At 30.0% G+C, this 17,840-nt stretch overlaps 1 pseudogene; it reads left to right on the top strand.

Moving 5' to 3' along the window:
- Nucleotides 1-9,584: 9,584 nt before the first annotated feature.
- Nucleotides 9,585-16,061, top strand: LOC125855486 (cycloartenol Synthase-like; annotated as a pseudogene).
- The last annotated feature ends 1,779 nt before the right edge of the window (nt 16,062-17,840 follow it).

Here is a 17,840-nt window from a genome sequence, read left to right as displayed (position 1 = left end):
AATTTTCAAAAAATATAGTTTATGTTTTAGATTTGAACAATTTGAAGTATATGAAAATATTTTTGGTTTTCTATTTAGTGGGAAAAAATTGAGATCATTAGATGATGAGAATTCAAAAAAATTTTGTCTTAATCTAGAATGTTCCTTAAAACATAATACTCACTGGGATATTGATGGTTTAGACTTATTTTCTGAATTAAAAGTGTTAAGAAAAATCATACAAGTAGAAGTCAATACTCTAATTGAGATATTTAATCAAATAAAAATACTTGATTCTTTTCCAAATGCTTGCATTGCTTATAGAATAATGTTAACAATTCTTGCAACAATCGCTTCAGCCATAAGAAGTTTTTCAAAATTAAAAATAATAAAATCTAATTTAAGATCAACAATGTCTCAAGAAAGATTAAGTGGTTTGGCTATATTATCGATTGAAAAAGAATTATTAGAAGAGATTGACTACACAAAAATTATAAATAACTTTGCATCTCAAAAAGTTAGAAAAATAGATTTGAAATAAAAACATATATAATTTTTAAATTTTTTTTAAGGCCTCTAGTTTAATTTTGGCCTTAGGCCACCAATTGGTTTGAGCCGCCCCTGACAATACTAAAAATACTTGAAAAACGTCGGTCAAAACCAACAGACTATGACGTTGTTTTGGTCAAAATCAATGAAAAAATGTCTCGTCGCTTTTGTCCTCATCGCTTTTCTCGAAAAGCGACGGACAACGTCTTTTGGAACGACGGACTGCGTCGTTTTTGTTGTTATTTTTTTAATCTTTGAAATAAGCGACATACGACATTATTTTTTTTAAAAAAAAACGATAGACAAAATTAAAGGACATTGATCGTCGCTTTTCTACAATTTTTTTTAGCAATTTCTGTTGCCTATTTGCACATAAATTACAATTTCATATATATTCAATGCATAATGCATAATTTCAAATTTAATTTCAATTGTGGTGTATTTAAAATAAGTTAATCTGAACAAATATCAAAATAAGTGAAGAAAATCAAATAAAACATAAAAAAATTAAAACGTTAAAATTTAAAAGGACACTTTTAAAAAAAAGATACGTAATTTTTTTAAAAAAAGTAATTAAAAGTGAAAAGATAAGAAATTAATCAAAGAGAAAAAAAATAGAACGTTTAAAGTGAGGATGAAACTAAATTAAATATTTTACAAAGAAAAAATTAAAAGAATAAAAAAAATATATAAAAGTTTTAATGTTAATAATTATGTGTACTAACTAATTGTAAATAGACCAATTAAAAAAGAATATGTTTTCAATTTTTTTGGTCTTCACTTGCTTTCAAGAGAGTATGCACACTCTCTCTGGCACATCAACTTTTGAGGTGTGTTTATTTCATTTTAAAATAGTTTAGGAGGTAATAGGATCCTCTTTAAGTTTAGGTGTGTCATTGCGATTTCGTTCATAGTTTAGGGGGTACTTATGCATTATCCCTACATTCAATTCAACCCATTCATAACAAACCAAACAATAAACATAATACACACAATATAATAACAAACTTCATTAAACATTCATAAACACTAAATCATAATTTAAAGACTTATAAAGTCTTTAAAATTAGTCACAAAAAACCATATAAGTTCACTAAAGGGATGCTAAAGGGTGGAGTCTATGTATTTGGCTTCTTCATCATTTTTGGTGTCCTCGCTAGCAAAGGACCCTCTCGAAGAACAAGACGTACTGTCACATTACCTTTTTCATTATTCCCCTTTTTTATTATTAATATTAATCAATGAACAATCCGACCCATCACTAATTTCCATTCCTCCCCAAAACATACAACATGGAAGTACAAGATTCTACAAGCTTGACAAATTAAAGGTCTAGAAGTTCACTTGTGTCAATAACCCAAATAATCACTCTGGCACATGAGCTTTCCCCTTCTGAATGGTATCCAAATCGACTTTCAACATAAGACCTCAAATCCATGAAACAACTCTGAATTTGAAAACGACGACTCACCTAGACCAAATTTCCCATTTCGGAACTGATGAGATTCCATTTTGAGACTCGAAACTCCGTTTGACACCAAAAAACACTTTTGACCACTTTAAACTTTCCAAAACTCAAAACTTTCAAAAATCATAGCTTTTCAAAAATTTCACAAAATCAACTTCACAAACCGATCAGAAATGATTCGAGACGACTATCGGGAGGGGTAAATTAATAATTTTACAAAAATTCTAAAAATGACCTTCCTAATCATTACATTTTCACTTTAATTTCAAAATAAATCATAAACACTTTAAAATCAAAAGAAGTTACAAGTCTCATACAACAACAAAATTGTATTTCACATTTTTTTCAATATTAGTTATGAGAAGCGTGCATTGCACGTTTGTCTCCTACTGTTTTATAAAATTTGTACAAACATAATTTTATGTTGATGATTATTTATCGCATGATATATTTTTATAGATATGCCAAAGCTTGCATTGATTAATATGTATATGTATAAAACCTACATTTGCATCCAAAAGAAAAATAGAGATTCGAAATATAGTCTTCTAGACTAAGACATATTCTAGTAAATATATAGATGTTTTCTCTATACAAACACAACCATTTATGTTAATATTATAATTTTATTTTTACTTATTTGTTTGACAACTAAGAGATACTAAAATATGTATAATCAATTAAGATTATATAACACCAAATCTAATAATATGAATATTAGCTTTAAATTTAAGAATAAAAATATACAACATTATGGGGTATTATTTTCTATAAATATTATAATAACAAGAGTATATCATCATTTTTTTTTATCTTACTGTCTACTTTCATTTTCTTTTTCAGCTCTTACTACGTACAAATGTGGATACTTCCCACTTTGTGCCTATTTTCATTCAGATTCTTCAATTTCCAAGTTTATGGAAAATTACCCCTAAATCATTTTTAAACTAAAACTCTTCGTATTTTAATTTTTAATATAAATTTAAAAGGTTCCAATACAAAGGGAAATGGCATAAGAAGAAAATTATGTTGACACAAGAGTTCACGTAGCTTCAGATCAAAATTATTGAAGAATTCACGGTCCTTATTTTCTTTCTTATTTTTATTTCACCCCATGATAAGCTTCAACTAAAATTACAAAATGATCTTGTATTGTTAATGCCTTGGTATGTGACATCATTACATTATACTTATTTCTATAAAATTCAGACTATGAAGAATTTGGACTTGAAATTTAAAATATGAGATGGTGAATGCATATGATGTGTCTGTTTGTACATAGTATTTTCAAAATTTAAGAAAAGAATCCTTTTACTTTTTTTGTTATGAGGTTATAACTAAGAACTTTTGAAGATTTCGAATGACATGTGTAATTAAAGAACAAAAAGAGTCTAATGATGTAACGGAAGAAAAAAAAAAGAAGAGTGTTAATAATTTAGTGACTTAACTTTTCTTTTCAATACCATAAATGTATTAAAAAGAAATGGGAAAAGGGTCAAATATGCCCCTAAACTATTCGAAAAGGTCTAGATATACATCCGTTTAAAGTTTGGCTCACTCATGCCCTCGCCGTCCAACTTTTCGTCTAGATATGCCCTTATGAGCGTTAAATGCCAAATGGAATTGCCACGTCATTTTTACACTACCACGTGACATTTATATTAAAGGGAAAATGGTCAAATATACCCCTAAACTATTTGAAAAGTCTAGATATACCCCCTTTTAAATAAACTACCCGACCCGTTTTCAACAAAAAAATTTCGGTAAATCCCGAAAATGAGTAATTGACTAATAAAAAATAGGAAAAATATGAAAAAATATATATAAAACTAACGCCAAAAATTCACAAATAAATATAGTAACCTTAAATTCAACAATTTCAACAATTTTTTAAAATTTTTATTTTTTTCGATAAATCCCTAAAATGAGTAATTGATTAATAAAAATATGAAAAATATAACCTAAAAATTCAGCATAAAGTCATTTTCATATTTTTTTTATTAATCAATTACTCATTTTCATGATTTATCGAAAAAAATAAAAATTTTAAAAAATTGTTGAAATTGTTGAATTTAAGGTTACTATATTTATTTCTGAATTTTTGGCGTTAATTTTATATATTTTTTTTCATATTTTACTATTTTTTATTAGTCAATTACTCATTTTCGGGATTTATCGAAAAAAAATTAAAAAAACTATTGAAAACTGATCGGGTAGTTTTAAAAGGGGGTTATATCTATACCTTTTCGAATAGTTTAGGGGTCTATTTGACCCTTTTCCCTTTAATATATATAAATGCCACGTGGTAATGTAAAAATGACGTGGCAATTCCATTTGACATTTAACGCACATAAGGGCATATCTAGATGAAAAGTTGGACGGCGAGGGCATGAGTGAGCCAAACTTTAAACGGGGGATATATCTAGACCTTTTCGAATAGTTTAGGGGCATATTTGACCCTTTTCCCAAAAGAAATTAAATAGAGGAAAATGTCACTTAACTTTTATAGAGCCCTTTTGTAATCTAACTTTCAACTATAAGGCTATCGTATTACACGTGCAATACACTAATTTTTAACTAACGTCCCCTCAGAATTTGACTCGTCGTTTATTGTATGACATGACCATTTATGATGAGAAACAACATCATCTTTATTCTTACCCCATTCATGAATCCTCAAATGAAGTTCAACTGCAACAATCAATAAATGAACACCTTGAATTGATGTCAAAATGAACACCTTTTATATATACATAGAGAGATGGAAATACATACAAATTTAGCATCATATATATTGCTTATTTCTAAGTTATAGAATGAATAATGTTGGGATAAGACATAAGTACTCCTCTAGACTAGGGCCGAAATCTCAAAGACACATCTAAACTTAACTAAGGTCCTATTACCCCCTAAAATTTATTTTTTTCGTATTTTGTGCACCTTTTGTGCTGACGTTGCTCCTTCAACCACCCAAGTTAGTTGTGTTTGTATACACTCGCCCGCCACGTGTGTAAATATTTTTTTTAAAAAAATTTAAAAAAATTTCTTAATCTTTTTTTTTAAAAAAATTATTCTCATTTTCTTTATCTTGTATTTAAACTAAGTTAATACACATTTTTTACCTTGTATCAAAACTTTTTTTTTAACCTACATTCATTGTTTTTTATTTTATTTTTCTATTGATTTTATTTTCTTTGTCTTTCGTTTTGATTTGATTTGAAATTTAATTTCAAATGTATTGTATTTAAAATAAGTTAATTTTGAATGGATATCAAAATAAGTGATGAAAATCAAATTAAACATAAAAAAATCACAACGTTAAAATTAAAGGACACTTTTAAATTATTTTTTTAAAAAAATAATACACACAATTTTTAAAAATAATTTAAAGTGAAAATATAATAAATTAATTTAAAAAAAAGTTTAAAGTGAAAAGAAATTAAAATAAATATTTTACAAAGAAAGAAATAAAAATAACTAAATATATATAAGTTTTAATATCAATAAATATGTGTTATAACTAATTATAAAATTACCAATAAAAAAATGACATGTCCAATTATGCACTTATCACTTGCCTTCAAGAGAGTGTGCACACACTCTATGTCATGTCAGCGTTTGTGGTATATTTATTCCATTTTAAATTAGTTTAGGTGAGTAAGTGGATCCTAGTTAAGTTTAGGTGTGTCTCTGCGATTTCGGTCATAGTCTAAGGAGGTACTTGTGTCTTATCCCAATAATATCAAATACTCTGTGTAGATAAAGTTATACCTTTCAATATTATGAATTACCAAATATAAGGAAATACTATTAATCATAAAATACCATACACAAAAAAATAAGCTATTACAATTATATTGATGTAGAATAAACACAAACTCACTTTCTTGAAGCTTGTTATAAGATTATAGGAACTCACTCTCATGTTCGATCTCAGTTATACATCCTTGAGTAAAATTTTATTGCTGCAACGGTAAATAGTGTCCAAAAAATTTAACATTCAAATACTGTTTAAATAACTATCAAAGAAAAATCGACTATAAAAATAAAATAATATTTTCTAATACAATTGAGGATCTAATAATTTGAAAAATAAAAAACACATGAACCATAGAAAATGTGGATAGGTATGAATTATATATATAGCAAGAGGAGGCATACGTTTTTGACTTAATAGACAAATAAATAAAGAAAAGATCTATTGAATAGATAAGATGAATATGAATATTTCAAATTTTATTTTTCCAACCTTCGAGATTCTCATTAAACGTAATTAATTGGTTAATATGTGGTCACTTCCCATTTAATTGATTATTGTCACTTATTAGATGGTAAATTTATTATTTGGTACAAAATATTATAGAATCAGTATTTAGGTTAGGGTAGTAACGTTGATTAATTTTAATGTACAAATTTGTACTTATTTTATTTTAAACTTATGTTTTCCTACTTTTAATATTAGTAAAATAATCTTATTATTATTATTATTATTATTATTATTATTATTATTATTATTATATGAGCAAATTTTGACTTAACACCTTCTCACTTTTAGCATTTAGTATATTATGATATGATTACTATTTAGCATTTTATTAATTAAATATTTTTTATTATAACATTTTATTTAGTGTTAGAGGTAAATGGTAATCCAACTTTGTAGTTTGGAGCATCCCACTTTTAATATAATTCGATACGTCAATAATTAAAAACTCTTATAAAGTTAAATAAATATTATATTTTAATATAATACCAACTTAACCTCAATCAATTCATCTTACTATTTGTTTTCCTTAAAATAAGGTTGAAATTATAACATATAATATTTGATCGATCCTATGCACAACTTTAAAGCAATGAACCAAACCTTGCATGTATAATGTATAAAAAAATCACAAAAATGTCGAATCAAATGAATTTGGTTCATGTAAATATAAGGTAATCAAACTTGGTCATTGTAGGACAATATAGAAGTCATACTTGATATTTCTAACTTTATGAATTCATCTTCCTCCAAATTCTTTAGGTATTTCTAATTAAATAAAGTGAAGATGTCAAACTTGCTATACGCTTTATTGTTACTCTCATATCATAAATTAATTTAGTTGGTTTATAAAAAAAATTAACACCAGCTTCAAAAATTAAATGCAAAGAATATCATTATTAATTTTAAAAGCAAAACAATCATTTAGATGAATAAAATAAAATAGTTTAGAGTATTAGACAATTTTTTAAAAATGGTTCAATTAGTATGCATTAAGTAAAAAAGGTTTATTTTAATTCACCGAATAATTTTATAGCATTGAAAGAGATTATTTAGTTGTTTGTACCTAGAACTTCATCCTAAATTTTTCTGTTTTTATCTCTTTTATCTTCATCTGAATTCATGAATATAGACACCTCAACTATTGATTAGTTTAAGCAAAAGCAAAATAAAATTAAAAAACAAAATCATCTCTTGTGTCCATTTGTATTTCCAAAACATTATAGTTGTGAACATAATAAGTATAATTATTAGTAAGTAGTTAAGAATACCAAAATTACTCCAAGCCAAAATAGCACCGGATACACTACAAGACAATATGTATAGTGATTTTATATTTCTACACAAAATAGTAACAAGAAATCCAGAAAGAGAAACAATCATATAAAGAAATAGAATTGAAACAATCCTTTGTAATTTGATAAAAATCTTACAAACAAACAATAGAAGATGGAAAAAGAACACTTAGAAATAACTAGGGATAAGGGTCAGAAAAATACTCCAACTTTGACCGATATTGCTCTTACGATACCAAACTTTAATGAGGACCTATTATCCCCAGGCTATTTAATACCGTATTTTAAACATATATATTTGCCCACGTGGACATAAAAAATAATGCATAATTATAAATAGTAATGTGTCCACGTGGGCACATATATACCTTTAAAATACACTATTAAATAGTTCAGGGGTAAAAAATACACTATTAAATAGTTCAGGGGTAATAGGTCCTCCATAAATTTTGGTATCATAACAGCAATATCGGCCAAAGTTAAGGTATTTTTCAGATCCTTATCCCAAATAACTACTAAGATTTTCTAAGTTAGCGTTAAGATGTCCATTACGTGTTTGATGAAATGTCAGAAAAATTTGCCAATTTTCTTATTGTCTTTTCTGATTTTGGGTTTGAATAGATCCAATGTTGTGTTGCACTCGTTTAACAATACACATTAAGAAGAATCTGGATGCTAGACAGATTAAAATAAAACCAAAGTAGGATTAATTTTGCCTTCTTCTAAAGTTTGGTATCCTGGAGAACACCATTCTCATTTGCATTGGTATCATAAAAATTTAAATATTTTATTGACTCTAATTTCTGAATTCAACTCTCTCTAGATATATAATTTCCTATTTAAAGTTAAGCGGAAGTGAAGTATTGATTAACTTTTTTATACTTTCTGGGAGTGGTGCCGTAAACCTGGACTAACAACACTTATCATTGCTATGGTATTCTTTGATGTTCTGATCAAAAGAAACTGCAAGATTTTGAAGCCTTATTTAAGGGTAAAGCTACGTGCTTGGCATATTTGTTTTTGTGCCATGAGATTTTTAACAGAGATGGATGGAAGGAGGTTCTAAAAAGTACAAGGATGTTTTTTGTTCACTGAGATAATATACCTTATATTTAGGCCATAGTTTAGGGATGAATTTAGCCCAAGTACAAAAATATTTTTTCTTATCTATAATATAATACTTTTCATTGTTCTCATATTTACCACACAAAGAAAAACATCGTTTATATTAGATGTAGGATATCTTTGACAGGTAAATGTCAAGAAAGTGGATAGTAATTTAAGATGTAATGAAGTAATCTGTAGAAAATTATGTGAAAAACATGTCATTGTTGTTGTATGAGCTAAAAAAATAATGACATTACTTTCCCACTTTATATCCACTAGTACATGATGCACTTCAATAAAATACACACTTGGAAACAGGACATTTATAGATTCTTTTAGTAACTGTTCTAGGAGAAGCATATTAGTTTGTTCATTGTTCTAACATTCTTATTTGTTTTATTTTCTGAATTTCAGTTTTCAAAGGAGAACCCCCTTGGTACAAATGTGCCCCAAGTTCAAGTTAAAGGCATTGAAGATATGACAGAAGATAATGTAGCTACCACCTTAAGAAGAGCCATAAAATTTTATTCTACTCTACAAGCTCATGATGGTCATTGGGCAGGAGATTGTGGAGGACCAATGTTTCTAATGCCTGGTTTGGTAATATTCTTTTCTTGCGTTGTCTTTATTAGATATGTGGTTGGTCAATCTTATTATACACTTCACTTTCTTCATTCCTTTAATGGTTTAGGTTATTGTTTTATCTGTTACTGGGGCACTGAATGCAGTGTTATCCAAAGAGCATAAACAAGAGATATGTCGTTATCTCTACAATCATCAGGCATGTACATTACATTTCATCTTATTCTATTATATTAAATGAATACTTCTGTAGTCGAAACTTTCTTTACCGTTTATTCTAAACATTAAATGACAGAATTGTGATGGTGGGTGGGGTTTGCATATTGAAAGTCACAGTACCATGTTTGGTTCTGTTATGAGCTATGTTACTCTGAGGTTGCTTAGTGAAGGAGCTAATGGTGGAGAAGGGGCAATGGAGAAGGGCCGCATATGGATTTTGGACCATGGTAGTGCCACTGCAATAGCCTCATGGGGGAAAATGTGGCTCTCAGTTCAGTAAATTTAACTTTTATTTGCTTGTCCGTGCTTTCTTACATCTTTGCAGTCTTGATTATCATTAATTTTCTTTCTCTACTGATCATTCATTAGGTGCTTGGAGTATTTGATTGGTCTGGGAACAATCCACTTCTTCCAGAGATATGGCTTCTTCCTTATTTCCTTCCCTTTCATCCAGGTTAGTCTGTGGTTTTATTTGTTCATTACTTGACAATAGTATACTTATAAAGAGGATCTAAAGTATCTTTTGTGTCTGGCAAAATATGAAATACAAGGCTTGATTTTCTTCCTATATTCGTCATGAAAATGAAGTAATTTATTTTGTTCAATCTTTTAGGAAGGATGTGGAGTCATTGTCGGATGGCTTATCTACCAATGTCCTACTTATACGGTAAAAAGTTTGTTGGACCAATCACACCAATAGTTTCGTCTTTGAGAAATGAGCTCTTCACAGTCCCTTATGATGAAATAAACTGGAATAAAGCACGCAATGAATGTGCAAAGGTTAGTTTGAACAGTAGCTACTGCAATTCTAAGTCACATATTTGTGTTTCTACTCCCTTATACATAATGTTTCCACAGGAAGACCTCTACTACCCTCATCCTCTAGTACAGGATATCCTTTGGGCATTTCTTGACAAGTTCATCGAACCTATGTTTATGCATTGGCCTGGGAAAACGTTGAGGGAAAAAGCTCTCAGCACTGTAATGGACCACATACATTATGAAGATGAAAATACTCACTATATATGCATAGGGTCCATGAACAAGGTATTGATTAATTAAAGCTTAACTTCTTTTGTTAGAGAAAGCACATGATGGAGTCATGTTAGCACTTTTTCTTCACGTCTTATGCTTTCAAAGAGTTGTTTAGCTTTTCAGAAAATATATAGAATTTCTTCTTCTTTTAATTTTATTTTTTGTAATATCTGCCTAAGATCAGTTTAAATGGAGTAACATGGTCAACGAAGATCCATAAAATTGATCATATATAACTTTTTTGGGTTCATCTCTAGTCTTATCTTCTAAGTTAGAGATAGAGCTACATCTTATATTCTTCCCTTCCCTTTTGCGTAAATTGAATATCCCTCATGTATAGGTCTTAAATATGCTTTGTTGCTGGGCTGAAGATCCTAATTCGGAAGGTTTTAAGTTGCATCTTCCACGATTATATGATTATCTATGGATTGCTGAAGATGGAATGAAAATGCAGGTCTAGTAACTTCATAATATTCATGTCTTTAACTTCTAATTTGTTGTTCTCCAAAATTAGTACTGTTCTGCATTGTAAGAATTTCATCAATTCCCACTAAAATTACTCTGATATTAATTGTTTTAACATTTTTTGCCTTTTTTAATTTCTAGTAGTCTAAAGATGATGTGAATGCCAAATTTCAGGGATCAAATGGAAGTCAATCATGGGATACTTCTTTTGCTATTCAAGCAATCATTTCAACAAACCTCGTTGAAGAATATGGTCCAACCTTGAGAAAAGCACATAAGTTCATGAAAGACTCACAAGTAATGCCTTTGTTATTTAGCATATATATGTGTCACTTTTTCCTTATTTATCTTCATTTTCATCTTCGGTGTTGGTTTTAATTGCTAGATTCTTTCTTTTGCATAAAGGTGTTAGATGATTGCCCAGGCAATCTTGATTTCTAGTATCGTCATATTTCAAAAGGGGCTTGGCCTTTCTCTACTAAAGATCATGGTTGGATTATTTCAGATTGTACTGCGGAGGGACTTAAAGTAGGCACTTTTGTGAAACCTTCATGACTCATTGAGACATTATCATTTGTAGTAATCTAATCTCCCTGTGCCATGTCTATCAGGCATGTCTTTTACTTTCTAAACTACCTGTGGAAATCGTTGGTGAACCATTGAAGGCAAACCGTTTGTATGATGCTGTAAATGTTATGCTGTCATTACAGGTAAAAACATTTTTTCTTGTAATCGGAAAATATGTTTTTTTTTCTCACTAGATCAAACTTTTGATTAGGGGTTGGTGTCTGTTGGCTTGGTTTGGTATCCCAGAAGTCCCATTCAGCCTTTTGGATTTCTATTTGTCGATTTTGGTAACTGAAACCGAACCGTAGTAATTCAAAACAGTTTTTTCATGTTCGGTTAGGTCTTTCCGTTCTTAGCTTGACAAATTGGGATTTTTTCCAGACCAAAATATGGGTCTCAGAAATAATTTTTGATACTACATTGAGCCGAAGTTCATGAGGAGATGACAATGTTGCTCTTCTCTGACAGCTTAACAAACAAGAGCGGCCAGTAAAGCTCCACTGTCACATTGGCCACTTTCATGATTGTAGGGATTATCTTCCTATTACAATAACTTGTAAGCAGAAGAAATAATAGAACGTAAAAATGCATCAACAAAAAATCAGAGGAACAACAATATAGTTTGAAAGCTTACAGTGATGAGGATGTCTTCATCATTGAGAACTAAATAAGTGTTCATGCAAGCCTCATCTTCTGCACAATCCTACTATGCAAATATATCAGTTAGGGTTTCACTGTGACAATAAATTTTCTGCCAAGATGAGATGAAAATGATTCATGATAGTTACAGTTACATCAATTGCATTTGGTTTTTCTAATTCTCTTGAAACCTCACATCCCTTTGAATCATTAATGACGTCTTTTCTATGATGTGATCTGCAGAATCCTGACGGTGGCATTGGGACATATGAACTGTCAAGGTCGTATCCATGGTTGGAGGTATTCAGTTTGGCAAATAACATTAGTTCCATGTCAAGGATTTTTTGATATCTATAATCTACTTAGTTTGTTTTAGTTGTTCATTCATGTAATCCATTTGCACCAACCTGACTTTTTATTTCTGTGCACTAATTTGCCTTTTTATAGCATTTGATGTTTCAGCAAAGTTAATATTATTTTTGCCATCCGGCCACTAGTTCTATGGCCTAAAGCAAATAGTTGCTTGTAATCTCTTCCTTTTATCAGCTATCACATTTCTCAAGGACAACAGGATGGTAATCCTCAAAGTTTAGGGTATCTGATGTCAAAGTCCAACAGTTTCAGACTACCTGGTTGTATAAGTACTGGGAACTTTAATGTTTCATGCAGATATTCAGGGATGTGGGAAACTGCATTATCATGTCTCAACATAATGACAGATCTTAGCATAGGATGACTCTAGGAGTCTGAAGTGCGAACTTAGATCCCCAGATTCATTTAGATATATTAGTTGTTTTGCTAATATAGGTAATTTCTGATGAAGAATATAAATAGGGCACGACTTGCATGTTTTCTGATTCTTTTGCTCAGATTAATCCTAATATGCAAGTCCTTTGTTAATGTTGCATTGTGTTTTCCTCCTTCAGATAATCAACCCTGCTGAGACTTTCGGTGATATTGTTATTGATTATCCGTAAGGCATCTACACCTGTATCTTGTTTCATCCACTAAACTACTTGAGGTGTGTGCTAAAAAGTCTAGATCTTAACATTAACCCCAATAATATTTGCAGTTACGTAGAGTGTACCTCAGCTATAATTCAAGCTTTGGCAGCATTTAAGAAATTATACCCTGGGTATCGGAAAGAAGATGTGGAGCGTTGTATTGAAAAAGGTGCCGCCTTCATTGAAAAGATACAAGAAGCAGATGGCTCCTGGTTAGTTCTTATTTAAGCCTGTTTCTTTTTTTTTTTCCCTCTTTGGCCAGTAAAACCATTAGTATTCACTTAATCTTGAGGTTTATGGTTAGGTATGGATGTTGGGGAGTTTGCTTTACGTATGGCACATGGTTCGGGGTGAAGGGCCTGCTGGATGCTGGGAAGAACTTCAACAATTCTTGTAACATCCGTAAGGCCTGTGATTTTCTGTTATCAAAACAAGTAGTGTCTGGTGGATGGGGAGAGAGTTATCTGTCTTGTCAAAACAAGGTAAAAGTCATTCATACCTTGTACTCAATCTTTCAATGCATGGTGGAAAATGCATGTCATGTAAATTTAAACATCTGTTCTCTACAAATAAATGTGAGTCTTAAGTAAACATACTAGAAAGATAACATTCTTCAAATTTGCTTCTTGTTTTGTAATACCTTGTATTTCACTTTCTCCGGCTGGATAAAAACTCTTTGATTTAGAACTTGAAATATCATAGAAATCATTAATGTAATACATATATAATCAACTAATTTAGTAATCGTGTTAGATAGACGAATAGAAAAATGTTACAATCAAATTGATAACTATGTCGGGGCTATTTCATCTCAACTAATGTACATAACTCTAAATTAGTATTTGCAATTGCTGGAGTTATTTTTGCCTCTCAGTTCTGCGTTGTAATTTTCAATATTTTTTTTACTCTTATAGGTGTATACAAATCTCACAGTGTTTGTACTGCATGGGCTATGCTGGCTCTTATTGAAGCTGGACAGGTATAAATAATTTTCCACCACAAATATAGCTCATTCTGAGGAGCTGTTGGTTAAAGCAGCTTGTCTTGTAAGAGTTTTGAGGACCAATAAGCCATTAAATAAATTATGATCTGATTTCTTCTTAACCAAAGCTAATTTCCATTAGTTTGAAAGATTAGTTTATTACTGCTAAGAATATCATGATAGTTGAACCGTTCAACTATCATGAAGTCTATATTCTTAGCAGTAATAAACTTAACTATCATTGAAGTAATATAGACTACTGATTGATGAAAATTGCGATTCTCATTGATGAAAACTTCGAAGTGATGTTGAGGGAATGGTTAATTATTCCATTGGAAAAATTCTGTGATTGTTAGCAGTAACAAACTAATCTCTCTTTCTTTTTTCCATGGAGATATGAAAAGAAAATGTTAGTAACCTTAGAGGCAAAAATCCAGAAACCACCTCTGCATGTTAACTGCAAGAAATTGTCTTATGAAATTTCATAAATGATAAATAAGACTGCAACCAAGTTATGGGTCTTCAGGCCGAAAAGTGATGCACTTCTCCGCTACTTTCTCGTTATCAACTTCTTGATGAGTGTACACTACTCTAATTAGCTGCATTACTTTGTGCTTTAGATAAAATCAATGAAGTCTTTTGTTTTGTGATAATTAACCACTAAAAAGTATTATATTTTGTTGTGCAGGGAGATAGGGATCGGACTCCATTACACCGTGCAGCAAAGGTATTGATAAANATCATGATAGTTGAACCGTTCAACTATCATGAAGTCTATATTCTTAGCAGTAATAAACTTAACTATCATTGAAGTAATATAGACTACCGATTGATGAAAATTGCGATTCTCATTGATGAAAACTTTGAAGTGATGTTGAGGGAATGGTTAATTATTTATTCCATTGGAAAAATTCTGTGATTGTTAGCAGTAACAAACTAATCTCTCTTTCTTTTTTCCATGGAGATATGAAAAGAAAATGTTAGTAACCTTAGAGGCTAAAATCCAGAAACCGCCTCTGCATGTTAACTGCAAGAAATTGTCTTATGAAATTTCATAAATGATAAATAAGACTGCAACCAAGTTATGGGTCTTCTGGCCGAAAAGTGATGCACTTCTCCGCTACTTTCTTGTTATCAACTTCTTGATGTGTGTACACTACTCTAATTAGCTGCATTACTTTGTGCTTTAGATAAAATCAATGAAGTCTTTTGTTTTGTGATAACCTTTTGTTGTGCAGGGAGAGAGGGATCCAACTCCATTACACCGTGCAGCAAAGGTATTGATAAATTCTCAGCTTGAAAATGGAGATTTTCCTCAGCAGGTAATTCTGTAGTCAGTCACTAAGATTTGTAACTTAAAAACATACATGTTTCTAAATCAACTTCAAAAGTGGTGAAGTATCGAGGAGGTTGGCCCATTTTGTATTTCATTTCAGCCTGTTAATTGTGATAGAAGTGTTCCTCCTCGAATAAACAATGGAAGTTGGAGATGTTCACAAGTTTATCAGAAAGTTACAATGTACCTTTTTCATTGTTTTTGTGTGGGATATTCAAAGAAAAGGAACACTCAATATCTAGTGGGCGGAGCTAGAGTACAGGTTAGTCCAAACCTAGTAGCCATGATCTAATTAAAACGTGTATTTGTCTAAAGAAGACTCCAACTTTATCTTCTGAGAAGATATTTCACTCTTACTGAGATTGAGTTTTCCATATATATTTACTGATAATGTTGAATTTTGGATGCAGGAGATAAGCGGGGTGTTCAACAAGAATTGCATGATATCGTATTCTGCATATAGGAACATCTTCCCAATTTGGGCTCTAGGACAATATCAGTCTCAGCTACTTAAGCCTCAATGAGTGACAATTATCAGTGAACTATATATATTTCACAGCTTCTGCATTTCGTTCTGAAGCTGAATGAGTTTCTAGTTGAACAAGCAATGAATACTTGTTACTTATCAATCAATCTGTGAAATTGAACACTTTTTATTTATCACAAACATGCCTTGTGGAGTTGAACCCACAACAGTATACATATTATGTTCATTTCTCTATTTTAGTTTTAAATATTTATCTCTATAACATTATATTATTTACTTTGTAAGTTATACATGTTGGGATCTAAACAACAAGACATCATGTGAAAACTAATCATTGCAAATTTTTAAACAAAGGGATAAACCTCAAATATACCATTGAACTTTGAAAAAAAGGCTCATTTATGCCATCAATTACAAGTTTGGCTTATCTATCTCATTTCCGTTTGAGAAAAGGCTCATCCATGCCATTATTTGTTTATGAAATGATATAGATGAACCAAACTTTTAACGGATGATAATACAGATGAGCCTTTTCTTTCTCAGAGTTCGATGACATGTTTAAACCTTTTTTCTTTTTTAAAAAATAATAATTTATTGCAATTTGATTTGAACTCACTATGAGTTGTCTTTAGCTTGTTGGGATGGAAATATCAAGATGTCACATAAAAGTTAACAATTGCAAACTTTAAATGATGGTAAATTAAACAACAAAGAGAAGTATAATATTTTGATATGATTTTATCAATTGATCTACCTATAAAACTAATATATGGAAATTGTTTAAAAAGTTGATTCTTTCATTTTTATTTTTTTTTAAATAATCTCTATTATACACTCCACTAAACATTAAGCTTCGACATGCATGTTGACCCTTTTCCCTTTCTGTTTCATATGATTTAGAAGGAAAATATCTCTTGCTCGATGGAGTACGTAGTGATGGTTGCAATTTATAAAAATGTTTATGCTAACTCAAGCAAAATATAAGAAATTCAATTTATTTATATAATACTAATCAAGACATGCTTAGAAGTCAGAGTCTATTAATTTATCGAAGTAGGTGTACATATAGGTTAGGTACGTCTTATAGATGATAGAAAATCTAAAATTGATCATTTACTTTTGTTCAGGGGCAGCTCAAACCCGTTGGTGGCCTAAGGCCAAAATCAAACTAGAGGCCTTAAAAAAAATTTAAAAATTATATATGTTTTTATTTCAAATCTATTTTTTTAACTTTTTGAGATGCAAAGTTATTTATAATTTTTGTGTAGTCAATCTCTTCTAATAATTCTTTTTCAATCGATAATATAGCCTAACCACTTAATTTTTCTAAGACATTGTTGATCTTAAATTAGATTTTATTATTTTTAATTTTGAAAAACTTCTTTCTGCTGAAGCGATTGTTGCAGGAATTGTTAACATTATTCTATAAGCAATGTAAGCATTTGGAAAAGAATCAAGTATTTTTATTTGATTAAGTATCTCAATTAGAGTATTGTCTTCTGCTTGTATGATTTTCCTTAACACTTTTAATTCAGAAAATAAGTTTAAACCGTCAATATCCCAATGAGTATTATGTTTTAAGGAACATTCAAGATTAAGACAATATTTTTTTGAATTCTCATCATCTAATGATCTCAATTTTTTCCCACTAAATAGAAAACCAAAAATATTTTCATGTACTTCAAATTGTTCAAATCTAAAACATAAACTATATTTTTTGAAAGTTGAAATTATCAATAGAACAAGTAAATTCTTTAGTTTTGATTAAGAGAGATATAAGATTAGAAAAGAAAAAGAGAGATTAAATAAAAGAGAGGAAGAGAGAAGGATAGAATATATAAAAATAAATTAGGTAAAAAAAA

Source organism: Solanum stenotomum, chromosome 2, assembly GCF_019186545.1.
Source record: "Solanum stenotomum isolate F172 chromosome 2, ASM1918654v1, whole genome shotgun sequence".
Taxonomy (NCBI): Eukaryota; Viridiplantae; Streptophyta; class Magnoliopsida; order Solanales; family Solanaceae; genus Solanum; species Solanum stenotomum.
This window is presented reverse-complemented; position numbering and strand designations above follow the sequence as displayed.